The sequence below is a fragment of the Cucurbita maxima genome, unplaced genomic scaffold (assembly GCF_002738345.1).
Source record: "Cucurbita maxima cultivar Rimu unplaced genomic scaffold, Cmax_1.0 Cma_Scf00056, whole genome shotgun sequence".
NCBI classification, from domain to species: domain Eukaryota; kingdom Viridiplantae; phylum Streptophyta; class Magnoliopsida; order Cucurbitales; family Cucurbitaceae; genus Cucurbita; species Cucurbita maxima.
Window position 1 is genome coordinate 400,037 of NW_019272072.1, and position 18,524 is coordinate 418,560.

Here is an 18,524-nt window from a genome sequence, read left to right on the forward strand (position 1 = left end):
TCTATCACACACATGAAAGGACGTGTCGAAGAGTTAGACCCAAAACATCATAGTAAAACTTTTTAGCAATTAGACAAAAGACTCCAAGACAAATACACTTAAAATTCATTATTGTCCAACGATTTAGATATTTGGCTTTCACATAGGAGATTCTGGTTTGATTCTCTGAAATGGAATATTATTTTCCTATTTCTTTTTATTTTATAGTTTCATCTTTTGTCATCAATTATATTTAAACTTTACCTAAGTTTGAGAGGCACTTTAATGGTCAAGTTCAATAGTATCTTAGATTAAAAAAAAATTTATGAACATCGTACCTATTTTAGTGTTTTGTTATAGATATTGGTTTCAATTTCAACAAGTGGGGTTGAGGTGATTCAAATGGTTAATGCGATAATCCATCTATTTTTGAGGTCTCCCTTGTTGAACGACATCATGGTTGAGATGAGCACCCGAGTAAGTTTGACAAGGAGACCTGAATTTAAACTTTACCTACGTTTGAGAGGCACTAGAATGGTCAACTTCAATGGTATTTTAGATTAAAAAAACTTTTATGAACTTTGTACCTTTGTTAGTGTTACTTTGTACCTTTGTTTGTATTACTTTGTACGTTTGTTAGTGCTATGCTATAGACATTTGGTCAAGTTCAACAAGTGGGGTTGAGGTGATTCAAATGGTTAATGTTACTTTATTTGATTCAAATTGTTAATGTGATAATCCAGTTGAACAGTTACCAGTTATTTCCAAGGTCTCTCCTATTGAACGCCAACAAGGCTGAAATGATTGAGATGAGCACCCGATTGAATTTGACAAAATTGAAATAAAATCAAATAAAATCACTCAAACAAATCAATAAAATTGAAAAAAAATTAGCCTTATGACACTTTCTTCAACTCGAAGGGGTGGTAAACCAAGGATTCCTTCGCCCAAGACCCATGATCCAACTCCCAACATGGAAATGATAAGCTATAGAATCATTCCAAGAACCTCAATGGATTTGTTACAAACTCACATTACCAATCTTGACAACTGGATGTGTCGCTGGCGTTAGAAGAACGACTGCAACAGGGCTGTCATGGGGATAGAAGATCCTGTTGAAGGACGACAGACCAACCGTAATCTTCAGCCCAACAAGCCAAGCTTTTGTAGAAGCAAGAACCTTTAATTGAAGAAATTAACCCCTTCTTATATAAAATTTGGATAAACCAAAAGATAAATCTAGAATTAGATTATGAGATCCAAGAGTGAGAAGCAAGATTTGAAACCTTTTTCTAAATTGAGTCACTCCACCATCGAACTTGATCAAGGCTTGATTAAATATCTAAGATGTAATCTACCACAAGAATTGCATGAAACTTAAAAACGACAAAGATATGCTCAGATTTCTATAAGAGAGAACCTCCCAACTTGAGAGATCAATTTCATTGATCACAAATATGCTTTTACATAATAATTTGTGGGTATTTATAGTCTCCCCACAAAAAAGTTAGTGCCCGTGATTTAATCTCGATCTCTTTAAATCTCCACATAAGACAAAGTCAATTTGAGCATTACAAACTTTATGAAATTAAAATAATAAATAAAGTTTTCTAACCACTATGAAATGATGCTTGCAACTTCATCCGCTACTTCAACTGTGCAAATATTTACTTTTGAGTCTCCAAATGGTATTGACTCAAACGAATCAGCTAGTAACACATGAAATGATGGTTGAACCTAGCCTATCCAATTTTGTAGATGAAGCATGAATGCTTGTTGAATCTTCTTGGCCTTGGGTTGTGTAAAATGTCCAGTTGGAACACCGTGATTTTTATCATCATCCCCCTCTTCAAAAGGATTCGTCCTCGAATCAAAAAAATCATCACCTACATCAAAAGAACTCAACTCAGTAATATTGAAAGTAGAATGTACACCGTGATTCCTATCATCATCCCCCTCTTCAGGATTCGTCATCGAATCAGAAAAATCATCACCTTCAAAGGGACTCAACTTAGCAACATTGAAGTCAACTTAGCAACATTGAAAGTAGAATGTATTGACAATTTTAAGGGAAGATCAATTTTATTGTTCCATGCAATAAGAACAATAAAATGAGTCATTTTACTAAATGTCTTAAAGAGAATTTATAGTCAAATAAAGAATTAGGAATCCATCTTTAGATCTACAGACACACTATCTATGCTTAACATTAAAATAAATGAACGTGGATCGAACACATTTCCTCTTCACTATGACGCTCTCCACACTAATATTAAAATTTAAAATTCATAATACAAAGATATTTTCACCAATTTTAGTTTGAACGTGGATCAAACACGTAACCTTACAAAGATATTTTCACTAATTTTAGTTTGCACGTGGATCAAACACGTAACCTTCAGATCTTTAGTCTGACACTCTCCCAACTGAGCTATCCTATCCCTGCAATCATTAGAGTTGAGTTTTTAAAAACAAATAATCGCTAATGCAGTGAACCTGGATCAAAAACATAAATAATCACTAATTTTATAGTCAAATTATGCAACGTGAACCAAGTGTGGTGAAAGTGGATCAAACACGTGACCCGCAATCACTAGAAATGAAAATTCATCAGTAAAGGTATTTTAGCAGTGTGGTGAACATGGAGATTGAACACGTGACCTTTAAATCTTAAATTTGACACTCTCCAAACTGAGCTATCCCCCCTAACATTAAAAATGAATGTTTTTAGTAAAGGTATTTCCGCTAATTAATTGAAATTTTAGAAAGAAATAATCACTAATTTTAAATTGAAGAGTCAAATTATGCAAGATCGAATATGAGACCTTTACATCTTAAATCTAACCCTCTCTCAACTGAGCTATCCACACTAACATTAAATATGAAAATTCATTGTAAATGTATTTTCGCTAATTCATTTTAATTTTAAATAGAAATAATCACTCATTTTTAATAAGATATTCAAGTTATCATACTTGTATAAGGTGTGCTGAACTAGAACACGTTAGGTATTTCCGATAATTCATTGAGATTTCTGAAAGGAATAATGACTAATTTTAGATTGAATAGTCCGGTTATGCAACTAGAATCAGGTGTGGTGAACGTGTTGATCAAACACGTGACCTTCAAATCTTTAGTCTGACGTTCTCCCAATAGAGCTATCCCTGCTAATATTAAAAAAGAAAATTCATAAGTAAAGGTACTTCCACTAATTCATTATATTTAAAAAAGAAATAATCAATAATTTTAGATTGAATAAGCAAGTTATGTTTTTAGATTGTATGGTTAGGTAATAAACTTGTATCGGGTGTGTTGAACGTGGATAAAACACGTGTGACCTTCAAATCTTCCGTCTAACAATCTCCCAACTGAGCTACTCTTGCTAACATTAAAAATGAATATTCATCAGTAAAGGTATTCGGTATGCTTCGGAAAATTCAACAAAAGGCAATAGTATTAGACCGAGATGCCAGATTTAAATCTCGCTTCTGGAAAATTCAACAAAAGGCATTGGGTACACAGTTATAGTACGGCATTCCACCCATAAAACGATGGTCAAACAGAAATGCTCAAGCAAATATTGGAAGACATGTTGACGGTATATGTGAACGATTTTGCACGAAGATGAGATAAGTACCTACCCCTTATGAAATTTGCTTATAATAATAGTTGTCAAGCCACCATACAAATGGCCACATACGAGGTTCTCTACGGACGAAGATTTTGATCCCCTATCTTTTAGGAAGAAGGGGGCAAACAACAACTATTGGGCAGTAGCTGGTGCAAATTACCAACGCCGCAGTCCAGAAGATTAAAGCTAGGATACAAACCGCACAAAGCTGAGAGAAAAGCTATGTAGACCTAAGGCGCAAGGACATGGAATTGTAGGTAGGGGATCATATATTCCTAAAAGTTCCACATGAGAGGGGTGCACAGGGAGGGTAAAAAGGTAAGCTAAGCCCTAGGTTTATCCGTCCTTTTGAGATATTAGAAAGGATTGGATATGTGGCCTATAGAATCGGGCAATGCCCAAATTTGTCTGCAGTACGTAATATCTTTCATGTATCCATACTACGGAAGTATACCCTAGATCCTTCGCATGTACTAGCTCATGAAACTCTCTTCTTGAGAGATGACCTAACGTATAAAGAAGACCCGATTCAAATAATAGACAAGAAATTCAAAAGATTGAGAAACAAGGAAATCGCTCTTGTTAAGGTCCTATGGAAGAATCATAGAGTAAAAGAAGCCACTTGGGAAACCGAAGGCAAATAAGAACCTTGTACACTGACCTATTTTAAAATAAGCACTTTCGATGACCGAAAGTTTTCAAAGGATAGGAGAATTTGCAACACTCAAGGTCTCCAATAAGAGACCGTGTATAATCCCTACTAAGTTGTATCTAGAAGCAAAGAACAAGTACAATTGAAAAAACATTGAGAAAATGATACATTTTCTAATTTTTATAAACTTCCCGAATCATTCAATTTTTTATAGAACAATAATTACAAGGTTCTTAAAAAAGGAAGGCTCCGATCGGAGAAGATTTTTCTGGCGGAAGATTAATAAAAATCAATAATAAAATTATAGAAATTCTAGATGTTTCAATGGTAGTGAAAAATCGGTCTATAAATTATGAATTAGGGTAGACTATTAGGGGCAAGAAGCAAGCTTAATCGAGTACCCAATCGAGAGATACAAGTTTTTTGTTTTGGGGTATCATGTTCATGGGTTTACCTCGAATTCAAGAAGTATAGTCCACTATTCATTTCCAATCTTGTTCCTGCACCTTCTAAATAAGTTTACCCATAAGTTTGGTGAAGAAAAGAGGTCCTCAAAGTGCTAGTAGGTTTTCACACAAATCATTCCATGTTAGGTTACCCTTTAATGTTTTCCTAAGCTAAAACCTCAACTCCTAAAGCCTATCCCAAGACATTATGTATAAACCTAGGTTCATCAATAATCCATGTACCAAGTACCTAGAACTATGTGAATAACATGCTAAATAAGTTGTTAGGATCCATACCCATAAGTAACCATTATCTGCCATTACGATGTGTACTAAAAGGCCCCTATTCCTCTTTAGGTAGGATATCCTACAATATGTATCATGAGCTGGATGTTATGATAGGCCTACCTTTCCCATCAGCTAAACGAGATGTCCTGCACCACGATTTACCTGTAGACTTACATGATTATGACGACACCACTCATGTGTTCATGGAAATTGAAGGTTATTTTAGGGGAACGTTTTCAAGATCAGTATATGATACATGACACGATGACCTTTTAGTTATAAGATCCTGAAAACATAACAAGAAGTAATATCCTAGCTTAAGGTCGCGATTAAGACCCTATTAGTAGGCTACTTACTAAGTTTTACTCACTTCATGTTTATCATTTTTTTTTCAAGTAACTAAGAGTTGGTCGTGAATGAGAGCAGACTTTGGAGTGTGGGCATGGTCTAATCTCTGTTTTAAAAATAGTATTTTTTGTTTTTCTTTTGAGTCTGCTTCTTATTTTGTGTTTGTAACGAGTATGTATATGTAACACCCCAAACATGAAGAAAATTAGCTCCCATAAGAATAAGCCTTTCATGAAAGACCCAAAGGATAGAAAGGAAAAAAATTAAAGTTTTAAACAAGAACAAGGGACTTAGTCAATTGAGTACAATAACAAGTGATTTCAAGGAGTTAAAAGGCCATTTAAAAAGGATTGGAAAGGAAAAAGTAAATGAAAAGGGCAAAAAAGTCATTTTATCAATTATCAAAAATCTTTCCCGATTTGTAATTCCTTATCTAGAAGGAATCTCAAGATTTAAAATAAGGGGGAAATGATCAAAAATCAATGAGAAATTTGTAGAAAAATTATGGATTTTTTTTCGAGAAAAATAATAATAAAATATTCAAAAAGTGGCAAATTACCAAAATACCCCTGAAAGTATGGATAATTAGAGAAATGCCACTCTAATTAGAATCAGAGCATCTACTGTGACCATCCGAGCAAAATCCTTCAAATTCAAATCTCAACTGTTGGATCTCCTCTAAATTTTGATATGATCTAGAACGAACACGCACAGATCATCACATCCAATGACTAGTATTCAAGGCCAAGGTCGGTAAGGCTATGATCGGAGTTGATATCTCCGAAAAATTATCCAGAGAGTTTGATCTCTAAATAACAAAGATTCTAGAGCTCTCAATGTCGGTTTAAGCTCCTCCTATAAAGTCTGAAGTAGGAGCAACAATTCGAAATAAGAATCGAGAAAGGTTGATCCCCTAATCGAAGGAAATAAGCATTTAGATTATGGGTCTCCTACTCGCAGATTTCTTCCAAATTCGAGAGCAATCCTCCACCATTTATCTTCGAACTTCTAAATAACAAAGATTCTGGAGCTCTCAAAGTCGGTTTAAGCATCTCCTATAAAGTCTGAAGTAGGAGCAACAATACGAAATAAGAATCGAGAAAGGTCGATCCCTAATTGAAGGCAATGAGCATTTAGATTATAGGTCTCCTACTCTTAGATTTCTTCCAAATTCGAGAGCAATCCTCCACCATTTCTCTTCAATTTTATTCCTACAGTTTCTCAACAAGATTACCAACAAGTTCTATGAAGGAATAGAGTGCTGAAAGTGCTCAGAAACCATTCCCCCAATTCAATCCGCCATTGAAGAACTTCAAGAAAAACTTGAAAATCCAATCCGAGGATACATGATGACTCGTCGAGCAAAAATGATTCCAATCAGTTTTTACACCTCCAAAGAATGCTTCCATAGAAGACAACAAAGAAAAATAACCTCGAGAGCGTGCCGAATTGAAGGAAATAGGTTTCAAACTTAAATTAGGGATAAGAGTCGAATTCCTATCTACGATCTCTTTTCCTTCAAATTAAGGATTCCTTTAGTTTCAGAGGAAGAAGTTTAGTAAACTTGATGAAGGAATTGAGAGCTGAAACGTCGTAGAACAATTTACCAACGAGATCGAAATCTGGCGTTTCGAGTGAGTAGCATGCCGAGAACGATTTCTAGAAGTTAAGGTCCTACACTCAAAGATGTTCCTCCAAAACCAATTCCTTTAGCTTGAAGATAAGATATGAAAGAGGTTAAATGAAGAAATAGGGCCTTGAAATCCCTAGAATCGGCTACCCAATAAAAAATCCTTTCTTTTATCTCCAGCGATAAATCATATTTTGGATGAACTTTAGAAGCGAATATCTTAGGCTACGATCTACGAAAAGGTATCAAATCAATCCCTAGCCCTTCCTTGTAACACCCATCTTTAAGTTTCACGAAGACATCAAGGAGAGAAATGCTGTAAATGTGGCTATACAGGCCGAGTTTCAGATAGCGGCGAAGCGAAAAATGTGCATCTTCTTCCTGTTCAGAGGAAGAAAATGATGATATGGCCAATTAAACTAAACTATCCAAGTCAACTCAAAATTTGACCTTTTTTCGGGTTTTCTCAATTGTAACCCCATTCCAGACTGATTCTCATAAAAACATTATGGTTTCATAAACTAGACGCAATAAGGAGTACGTGGAAGGAAATTTGAAGTAATTCAGATATTGGACTCTTTGTTAAGAAATACTTGTAGAAATCGCTTGGATTTTCATATGAACCCTAAACCAAGTATGAATTAAGGATATATGAAAAAAAAAACCCAAAGAACCCTGAGTTAAGACCCTGGACCGATCAAATAGCTCGAGATTTAAGTAACGTTAAAATAACCCACAATAGTATGTTGAGGTTAGATATGAAATTTGGTGATCATTGGATAAGGATAAGTAGGTAAACCAAGAAACTGTGTAAAATGACCACAATGCCCCTAAGGTAATTTACCTTCAGCTCATGATCCAAATGACCTTCAAATGCTATGAAATTCATGAGTAGATCTTATTTTATGAAATGTTATATGAATCCTTATCCCAAGAGGTTATATAAGGTAATGAAGTTTGCGAGTTATTGGAAAACTTTAGTTAGGAAAACCAAGATATGGGAGAAAATGCTATCCATATGACTTTTTCCATAAAGCACGATGTTTATAAGTTTTGTAGTCAATGTTGCCAATGTTTGCTGCGCACAAAAAAAAAAAAAAAGATAGGGATGTTAAATTTTTAAGTCACTTTTGGAAAGTATGATAGATAACAAATTATTGTTTTCAACTGCATGTCATCCTTAGGCTTATGAGCAAACTGAGGTGGTTAATAAAATATTACGAGCATTGGTTAGAGCTATTATTTATAAGAATATTAAGTTATAAATTGGGTAACAAATTATTGTTTTCAACTACATGTCACCTTCAAATTAATGAACAAACTTTGATGGTTAATAGAACATTAGAAGCATTGCTTAGGGCTATTATTTGTAAGAATATTAATTTTTGAGGCGAATGTTTGCCACTCATTGTTCTCTTTTTGAAGTTGTTTATGGATTTAATCCACTTAGGTGTCTTGATTTGCTTTCTATTCATTCTAATATTTTTGTGAGTAAAGCAGCCACAAGTAAGGAAAATGGGATCAAAACACTGCATAAAGAGGGGAAGGAGACAATTGAGAAACAAAATTTCAATTTTGCTTCAAGAATTAACAAATGACGGAATGAAATCATTTTTCAACCCGGTAGCTGGGTTTGGATACATTTTCGCAAGGAGTGAGTCTCATCTCAAAGGAAGACAAAGTTACATTCAAGAGGGGATGACCCTTATCAAGTCCTTGAAAGAATTAATAACAATGCATATAAAATGATCTTCCATGAGAATTTTCAGCACATCCTACTTTCAATGTTGCTGATTTGAGTCTTATTGATGTAGGTGATGATTTTCTGATTCGAGGACGAATCTTTTTGAAGAGGGGGAAGATGATAAGAATCACGTTGTTCCAAATGTTCCAACTGGACCTATTACACGATCCAAGGCCAAGAAGATTCAACAAGCATTCATTTTTCATCTACAAAATTGGATAGACTCAGTTCAACTATTATTTCATGTGTTACAAGCTTATTAGATTGAGAAATGACTATTTGGAGCTTCAGAAGTGAATATTTACACGGTTGAAGAAGCAGATGAAGTTGCAAGCATCATTACATGAGTTGTTAGAAAATTTTATTTATTTTTAATTTCATAAAGTTTGTAATGGTAGAATTGTCAAATTGACTTCGTCTTTTGTGAAGATTCAAGAAGATCGAGATTAAATCCCGGCCACTAACTTCTTTTGTGGGGAGACTGTAAATACCCACAAATTATTATGTAAAAATTTGATTTGTGATGAATGAAATTGATCTCTCAAGTTGAGAAGTTCCCCTTCAAAATCTGACCATCATCTATGCCATTTATAAGTTTCATGCCATTATTGTGGTAGAATTGCATGTGAGCCATTTAGTCAAGCTTGATATTGTGTGGTTGAGTGAAATTCTCAACCTTCTACTTATTTTTTGGATTTCTTTTCTCCGTATTCATTGTAATTTATCGTGATACAAACAAGTTTATTTTTCTAGGGAATGTATTAAGCACATGAATTTATTAATTACGATGAACTTTTGTATAAAACGAAGTAAATACAAATGGAGTAACATGAGATAGAAGTAAACATAGTAATAAAAAGAAACTACATAAACTTAAAGGAATTTAATCCCATTTTACAATATAAATATTGTTCCAAAGAAAGTTTTGAAAACTGGCCACTCCATATCCATCTAGGTTTGGAAAACTAAAATAAATAAATAAAAATATTTTTCAAAAACTTAGTTTGGAGTTAAATTTTGCTCAAAATTCAAATGTTTTTTTTTTAATAAAAGGATAAAATACATAATTTTGAAAAAAACAAAAAAAAAAACAAAATAGTTATCAAAGGGGCCTAATTTTTAACATATCTATCCCAATGGAGTGCATGGACTCTAGTGGCAATGCTGTTTCAACTGTGTGATAGACCATGTGAAGTTAACATGACAATAATAATAGGTTTTAAAGCACAAAAATATGTGGATAAATTTCATATATTGAGATGCGGAAAACATATACACACGGGAAACTAAAAATGATAGATCCACTATAAGAGCATTTGGTCTAGTGGTATGACTCTTTTTTTTTATACAAATTAGGTGGAATGAACAAACAAAAATAATAAGTTTAAAATTACCCAACAAATATCAATTTTCAAATGGAATGGAGACATAAGACTATTCCAAAAAAAGAAAAGGACAAAAGAAAAATATTAAATACATTTTCAACTAATGCATTTGGTTGAGAGATATTATGGTCAATATAAGAAAAATATAGCATTGACTAATTTTCATGGATACATATGGATCCTTACCATACTAAAATGATTGTTCTTATTGTTATCAAACCATCAACATGTTTGCTACTTTTATCTACCACATTGATCACGAGTTTTTCTTATTTGCATTGTAAAATTATGTATTTCTATGGATATCATTTCTATTTCTAGAATTGAAACACATTAGAATTTGAACTCTCACGACTTCTGGGTGATATCCTAGCTTAAGGTCCTGAAAACATAACAAGAAGTAATATCCTAGCTTAAGGTCGCCATTAAGAACCTACTTGTAGGCTACTTACTAAGTTTTACTCACTCCATGTTTATCTTTTTTTTTCAAGTAACTAAGAGTTGGTCGTGGATGAGAGCGGACTTTGGAGTGTGGGCCATAGACTAACCTCTGTTTTTAATCTAGTATTTTTTGTTCTTCTTTTGAGTCTACTTCTTATTTTGTGTTTGTAATGAGTATGTATATGTAACACCCCGAAAATGAAGAAAATTAGCTCCCATAAGAATAAGCCACTCATGGAAGACCCAAAGGATAGAAAGGAAAAATTTAAAGTATTAAGCAAGATTAAGGGACTTAGTCAAGTCACTCTTTGCCTAACAAGTGATTTCAAGGAGTTCTTTTGAAAAGGATTGGAAAGGAAAAAGTAAATGAAGAGGGCAAAAAAAAAAAGTCATTTTATCAATTATCAAGAATCTTTACGGATTTGTAATTCCTTATCTAGAAGGAATCTCAAGATTCAAAATAAGGGAAAAATGATAAAAAAGCGATTAGGAATTTGTAGAAAAATTATGGATTGTTCGAGAAAAATAATAATAAAATATTAGAAAAGTGAAATATTACCAAAATACCCCTAAAAGAATGGGTAGTTACTGAAATGGCACTCTAATTAGAATCAGAGCATCTACCGTGACCATCCGAGCAAAATCCTTTGAACTCAAATCTCAACCGTCGGATCTCCTCCAAAATTTGATATGATCTAGAACGAACACGCACGAATCATCACATCCAATGACTAGTATTCAAAGCGAAGGTCGGTAAGGCTATGATCAAAGTTGGTATCTCCGAAAAATTATCCAAAAAGTTCGATCTCTAAATAATGAATATTCTGGAGCTCTGAATGTCGGTTTAAGCATCTCCTATAAAGTCTGAAATAGGAGCAACAATACGGAATAAGAATCGAGAAAGATCAATCCCCCAATCGAAGGCAATGAGTGTTTAGATTATGGGTCTCATACTCTCAGATTTCTTCCAAATTCGAGAGCAATTCTCCACCATTTCTTTTCAATCTTATTCCTACAGTTTCTCAACAAGATTACCCACAAGTTCTATGAAGGAATAGAGTGCTGAAAGTGCCTAGAAACCATTCCCCCAATTCAATCCGCTATTGAAGAACATCAAGAAAAACTTGAAAATCCAATCCGAGGATACATGATGACTCGTTGAGCAAAAGTGATTCCAATCAGTTTCTGCACCTCCAAGGAATGCTTCCATAGAAGACCACGAAGAAAAATAACCTCGAGAGCATGTCGAATTGAAGGAAATAGGTTTCAAAATTAAATTGGGGATAAAAGTCGAATTCCTATCCACGATCTCTTTTCCTTCAAATTAAGGATTCCTCTAGTTTCAGAGAAAGAAGTTTAGTAAACTTGATGAAGGAATCGAGAGCTGAAACGTCGTAGAACAATTTACCAACGAGATCGAAATCTGGCGTTTCGAGTGAGTAGCATACCGAGAACGATTTCTAGAAGTTAAGGTCCTACACTCAAAGACGTTCCTACAAAACCAATTCCTTTTGCTTGAAGATAAGATATGGAAGAGGTTGAATGAAGAAATAGGGCCTTGAAACCCCTAGAATCTCCTACCCAATAAGAAATCCTTTGTTTTATCTCCAACGATAAATCAGATTTTGGATGAACTTTGGAAGCGAATATCTTAGGCTACAATCCACGAGAAGGTATCAAATAAATCTCTAGCCCTTTCTTGTAACATCCATCTTTAAGTTTCACGAAGAAATCAAGGAGAGAAACGCTGTAAATGTGGCAGTACAAGCCGAGTTTCAAATGGCGGCGATGCAAAAAATTCGCATCTTCTTCCTGTTTAGAGGAAGAAAACGATGATACGGCTACTTCAACTAAGCTGTCCAAGTCAACTCAAAATTTGACCTTTTCTCAAATTTTCTCAATTTTAACCCCATTCCAGACCGATTCTCGTAAAAAACATTATGGTTTCATAAACTAGACACAATAAGGAGTTTGTGGAAGGAAATTTGAAGTAATTCAAATACTGGAAGCTCAAGAATGGAGGTCTCAAACGTCGACGACGAGACAAGTAGCCCCCTTGGACTTTTTATTAAGAAATACTTGTAGAAATCGCTTGGGTTTTCATATGAACCCTAAACCAAGTATGAATTAAGGATATATGAAAGAAAAATCCAAAGAACTGTGAGTTAAGACCCTGAACCAATCAAATAGCTCGAGATTTAAGTACTGTTAAAATAACCCACTATCTGAGCTCCGCTGTCTATCAAATTTTAATACTAAGCATTTATAGCATGTTGAGGTTAGATATGAAATTTGGTGATCATTGGATAAGGATAAGTAGGTAAAACAAGAAACGGTGTAAAATGACCTTAATGCCCCTTTATTATTTCAATATTCACTAGAGAAACAAGGGGTAAAAACTATATTATTTCAAATCCTCCATTGTTGCTTCTACTTTGCATGAAAATGCTTCCACTAAATCATGTTACTAACTAGTTGGTTTAGTTCAGTTCAATTCTTGGGTCCACTAGATTGAATCGACCTAGCTCAATTAAACTCTTGATAATATAAAAATCATAAGTTTCTTAAATTACGTTAACTTAAAAGTTCAACCCCTAATTTTTTTTAGAATGTTTAGCTTTGTGTCTAGTTGATGTGTAAATACTTAAAAGTATCTAATAAAACTTCTATTTAAGGAACTTTTCTGTATAAGTGAGGTAAGACTTCAGGTTTATTATTAAGGAATTTCAAAGGAGTGATTTGATATATCATAGAGGACAAAATATTTATTTGTTTCAAATATCTTATGTTGACCATTCTTTTTTGTCAAGTATTTTGAATATTATTATTGTGAATTACTAATGTCGATTGAATCTCATTAATAACAATATCCCAAAACTCGAGTAAAGATGACATCAAAATTAATACTTTAATTTCATCTTCAAAATTTATTTCTACTTAACTTAGTTGACTTATAATCATAATAGTCACCCATACACAAATATTTACAACCTTAAAAGGTAAAATTATAAGGAGTACAAGAGAAAAGTGCTTAAAATAGTTTCAAAATATAGAAAAAAAGATAATAGGGATGGGTCAAAGTCAACATTTGTTTTTGGTTAGCATGGTACCATCAAAACTTGTTTATTTCTTTGAAATGTTTTGAGTTTACAATTTACACGTTTTCATTTAAAAATGAAGCAAAATTAGTATGGTTGTCAAATGTTGTCACGCTTAAAACTACCATAAAGGTATAATCGACCTATTATCCTTCCACCAATAGGAGCAAAAGTCAATGTTACTATGTGAAACTAGTTTCATGTCATTTATTCAACAACAAGGGTGTTAGCATGCATTTGGAAATGAACTCATATTTAAAAAATTTAGATAAAATAGAAAAGAATTGTTATCTCAAAGATAATGATACTATGTGAAACTAGCCTCAAGATGCTTCCTTTAACTCTTAGGGGCGGTAAACCAACGGTTCCTTAACTCTTAGGGCCCAACTCCCAACATGGAAGGGATAATCTAGAGAATCATTCCAAGAACCCTAACGGATGGGTTACAAACTCACATTATCAAGCTCGACAACAAACAATGTCGCCGGCAAACTTATGAAGACTACATGAAATTATGAATATATTGATGTAGGATTTTTTTAATTTACTGATTTTTAAATATTAAATTATGTAAAATTACTACCCAAAGCTAATTCAAACATAGTTCATCTACAAACTATCCAAAGCTATTAAATACAAATTGAATAAAATAAGAAATAATATAAATAATTTTAAATGTAATTCAACTCCAGAAGATAAAATGTCTTCAAATTACATTCCAATGTCAAGTGATATTTTATTACCACTCAATTCTTTTCTTGATTTATTGTAGTTGAACTTAAAAGTATGACAAATAATCTGGATTTATTTTAAATTTCCTTTAAAATTTTTGTGCACAAAATACAATGGAAATAATATATATATTTTTTTCCCTGTTTTGTAATTTGTATGATATTATTAGAGGCTTTTGAATGAAATATGATAATTGATTCCCTGTCCTCTTTGACAATTTTAGATACCTCCAATATTTGATGCATCACGTTTCACTATGAGATCTGCCCTTGGATCAATAAGACTTAAGCAGAGAGTTTATTTGACTAATGATTTGATTTTTTTGGGTTGTAGAGATATCCTTTACAAATCAAAACTTTGTACTATTTTCAAGACACTCATCAAGACATTTGTAAATGTGCCTGATATCTTGAAGGATTTAAGACACATAATTGAGAGAACCTAAATTTTTTTTGAAGTTGGCTTTTCTAGGATACGCCATCACAAAAGTTTGAGACAAACTCAATGGAACATCTAACGCTGCATAACAACCCCATCTGTGAGTGCACAATCTTTGAAGGCTCCCTCATACGAACCCATCCAAAATAATCACACTTGTGACCGCATCTCCTGACTTTAAACTGATAGTCTAAACATGGTTTTGTCACCAAAGCTTTAGAGTTTAATCTATCTTTACAAAAATATTTTTCTCTTAATTTATAATTAGTCATAAAAAGAAATAATTAGATACAAATTTGGTCTAGAATTCAAAACTTTTAAATCTTACTGTTTCTTAACCCGATTGAAATTCAGATTCTTAAACACCTAGTACTTTAAATAAAGTTGGTCTCCTCTCATAAAATAGGAATTTCTCTTAAGATCATTAATACAATTATGCTTTATCTTAAACACGCCAAACATGAAACTAAAGTGCGTTCAATTTAACTCCATTTTATTGCCATCTTGAATGATGTTTAGGGTATATTCTTGTGACATGACAGTTCATATTAGTTAAACTTTCTGCAAAATCACAAGTTAAAAAATAACAACGATGAACCTAAGTCTATTAGTCATTTCAAAGACAATTTCTTTCACCATCTGATCGATAATAATAGTTCAACTAAATTCATATTATGCAAAGAAACAAGTTTACGACTCATAAAAACAACTACCTAAATTATGTCCTAAAAATTTGAAAACATAAGTTGTAGTTGATAATTACACAAAAAATTCCCTAAATTCATGAATTTGTGTCCAATTAGTTAATCCTAAAGATTGTAACTAGCATATAGTAATTGAAACTCCACATGAAGTAATTTAAAGTTCCCCAAATTTTATCTCATCTTTAATGAAGCATGAATTGCACGGAAGTTCATGAAATGCTTATAGACTCCAACTCTGAGTACTATTAATGCAATTATGTTTCATATGAGTTTGTCATAAATGAAACTAAGGTGCAATCAATACAACTTTATTTTCTTGTCATATGAGACAAAATAGAAAAATTAAATCAAACAAACCGATGAACTAAACCGAATCAATCCAACCCAAATTGATTAGTTTGTTTCTTTTGTTGGGTTGTTGGGTTGTTTTATAACCCTTTTATATTATAACAATTCAAGTTTTCGTGAGAGAAAAATATATTTAAGTAGAAGTTAAAAATATTGGGTGTTCAAGAAAAGGCATTTAGTTTAGTGGTATGATTCTCACTTGTGGTGCAAGAGGTTTTGAGTTCAATTCTTGCCCCTTATGTCTAATTCTTTTCTTATCGCGAAGGACTTCATATTCGACATTTTATACTTATCATCATGCTCTTAATACTCATAGTCTTTCTTAACATTCCATCCCAAAGCTTTATTCTCCAAGACACATTCTAATCAACCAAACTTCATATTCAACATTTTATACTTACCATCATGCTCTTAATACTCATAGTCTTTCTTAACATCCCATCCCAAGGCTTTATTCTCGAAGACACATTATAATCAACCAAACTTCATATTCAACATTTTATACTTACCATCATGCTCTTAATACTCATAGTCTTTCTTAACATCCCATCCCAAGGCTTTATTCTCCAAGACACATTCTAATCAACCTAACTTCATATTCAACATTTTATACTTATGATCATGCTCTTAATACTCATAGTCTTTCTTAACATCCCATCCCAAGGCTTTATTCTCCAAGACACATTCTACCTCTGAGGACTTCACGTGTTTCCTCTTGTAATACGAAAAAATACAAACTTAATACCTAGGCCTAAGGTTTCATACATACGTTTCATGTGGTATAACAAGGGCATTTGGTCTAGTGGTATGATTCTCGCTCTAGAGTAAGATGTCTCGAGTTTGATTCTCAAAATGCCCTTTCAAGAGATTGTAGTACGAATTTTGGGGATGTAGCTCAGATAGTAGAGCTTCGAAAGGTCCGGAAGCAGGCAAGATCGAGCTATTTCGTTGGATCGAACCTTGCCTGCCTCGGTATAAGCAATGGAAGAAAGGCTTTAGATATCCCTTTCTATGGACTAGAGTAATGTCTATTTATATGGACCAACTAACGACCACTTAAAGGCTACCTCTTTTGCTGCTAATCTTTCTAATGGTCTCCTTACGTGTACATGTGAGGAGTGCAACGCTTCATGTTCTAACACTGGCAAAAGGTCTGATTCTCTATGCTCTTTCTCTCTATCTCGGGCACACAAACTAAAGTCAGGCAGAGTAGGGGGGAAGGGGGTGTCGAGGGGAACAAGGAGATCTTCTTGGTTTTCGTTGGAGGGAAAGGCTCTTTCTGCTCTCGGAGATGGAAAGAGGAATGCAGATCGTAGATGTGTTGATGAACCCATTGATACATACAAAGATACCGAACGAGAATTGCTAGAGAAAGAGCAATAGGGAGCGCTCACTTCTAATGTGGAAAGTTCTGGGGTTGATACCTTGCATCTCCAAAATGAATCGATCACTAAATATATTATTTCTTTTCAATTTTTTCTTATTTACGACATAATGAGCAGGGATAGTTTTTCATGTCACTATTATTGAAAATTAATTCCTTCCAATTTTTCCTTATTCATGACATGTTGAGTAGTGATATTTCTTCATTTTCACTATTATTGATGATAGAAAATTTAGGGTTTTGTGATGCAAGAATTGTGGGGATGTAGCTTCGCATGCGAGAGGTAAGCGCTCTCGCATGCTAAACTATTTGTTATTAATATTTTGATATTTTTTTATTTTCACTATTATTGATGATGGGACATTAATAGGGTTTTATGATGTAAAAATCATGGGGATGTAGCTCAGATGGTAAAGCGCTCGTTTCGCATGTGAGAGGTACGAGGATTGATACCCGGCATCTCCAAAAATAAGTCTATCTATTATTAAATATATTGTTTCTTTTCAATTTTTCCTTATTCATGACCTGTTGTGTAGCAATATTTCTTCCTTTTCACTAATATTGATGACGAAAAATTTTGGGTTTTGAGATTCAAAAATTGTGGGGATGTAGCTCAGATGGTAGAGCGCTCGCTTAGCATGCAAGAGGTATGGGGATCGATACCCCACATCTCCAAAAGAAAGAAATGGTTTTTTTAAGTATGAGTTAATTTAACATTATGTATAAGGTGGGTACGAGAGAAAAAGAAAAAAATATCAAATTCTTAAGTATTCATGAACAAAATCGGCCTAACAATGTCTCTTGGAATAAAATAATTTACCAAGGGTGTCATCTACAAGCGTGTCCTCGCAGAATTTATATTATTGTGATAGAAGTTATAAATAATGATGATATTCCTTGGTCTTTTATTACAAAGGTGCATAATTTTCTTTTTGTGCATGTGATATATCCATCTTATAAATAATGATGATATTCCTTGGTCTTTTATTACAAAGGTGCATAATTTTCTTTTTGTGCATGTGATATATCCATCGCCACCTACTTATAAGCTCTCATCTTTTAAAGAAGTTCTCGAGTTCCATCTCCCCAAGTAGCAATACAACTACTAGAATGCTATCCCTACTTATAATAAGCCCTCTCTCTCTCTCTCTCTCGTAATATATGTGTGTGTGTTTGTGGGTGTATTAATCTCTTTAATTCATGAAATATGGCATAGTCATAATGATATTATGAGTATCTTTTCTATCCCTCCCTTCCTTATCGCTATATAAAGAAA

General features: G+C 33.5%; 1 non-coding gene across 1 annotated transcript; it reads left to right on the forward strand.

Annotated features, from left to right (window-relative positions):
• The first annotated feature begins 17,850 nt into the window (after positions 1 to 17,850).
• On the forward strand, positions 17,851 to 17,923 carry TRNAA-AGC. The gene has a single exon. It is a non-coding gene; the product is annotated as a tRNA-Ala (tRNA).
• The last annotated feature ends 601 nt before the right edge of the window (positions 17,924 to 18,524 follow it).